A 1,038-nucleotide genomic window follows, 5' to 3' on the forward strand; every position below is an offset into this window, starting at 1 on the left:
CGTCTCAAACCCGCGGGCTCAGGCAATCCACTCACCTCAGCCTCCCAAAGGCATGGGATTACAGGCTGAGCCACTGAGCCTGGCACCATACTGTTTTTCAAAGACGTTGCACTAGTTTGAATTCCTACCAGCAGTGTAGAGGCATTTTTTTTCTCCACATCCTTGCCAGCATCTGCTGTTGTTTGTTTTATTGATGGTGGTTATTCTTACTGGGGTTAAGTGGCATCTCAATGTGGTTTTGATTTGCATTTCTCTGATGATGAGTGAGGTTGAGCACTTTTTCATGTGTCTGTTGGCTGTCCATATATCTTCTTTTGAGAAGTGTTTATTCATGTCTTTTGCCCACTTCATTATGGGGCTATTTGGTTTTTTTTCCTTTTGGCATATTTGAGTCCCTTGTAGATTCTGGATGTTAGATTTTTGTCAGATATACAGTTGGCAAATAATTTTTTTCTATTCTGTGGGCTTTCTACCTACTCTCTTGATGATTTATTTTGTTTTGCAGAAGTTTTTCAGTTTGATGAGGTCCCACTTGTCTATCTTATCTCTTATGGCATGGGCACTTGGGGTTTTGCTCAGGAATTGGTTGCCAGTTCCAATTTTCATAAGGGTGTTTCCTTCATTTTCTAAGGTTCTTATACTTTTAGGTTTTACATTTAGGTCTTTGATCCACTTAGAGTTGATTTTTTTAAAACGTATTTTTTATTTTAAAATTGGGGGTACAGTTAAGGGTTAGGTATACAAATATGCATTGTTCAGACACCCTTGTTGATAAGGGGTGTCCCCCAGTCCCCAGACAGATATTGACTACCATTAATCCCACCACCCTTACCCTCCCTGTCCCCCCCATAGATTCCTACCACTGTTGATCCTTTTCTGATAGTATTACGATAGATGTTCAAGGTCCACTTATGAGTGAGAACATGTGATACTCAGATCTTTGTTGCTGTGAAAGATCACTCAGTGTTATAGACTCTAGTTCCATCCAGGTTGCTGCAAAATTCATGATTTTGTTCTTTTTTATAGCTGCATAGTATT

The 1,038-nt window shown here is 39.7% G+C and overlaps 1 pseudogene; it reads left to right on the forward strand.

The window, feature by feature from the left end:
• Positions 1-1,038, forward strand: part of LOC103271210 — a 12,466-nt pseudogene that overhangs the window by 5,928 nt on the left and 5,500 nt on the right.

This window comes from Carlito syrichta, unplaced genomic scaffold (genome assembly GCF_000164805.1).
Source record: "Carlito syrichta isolate Samal-C Ts95f unplaced genomic scaffold, Tarsius_syrichta-2.0.1 Scaffold311451, whole genome shotgun sequence".
NCBI lineage: Eukaryota > Metazoa > Chordata > Mammalia > Primates > Tarsiidae > Carlito > Carlito syrichta.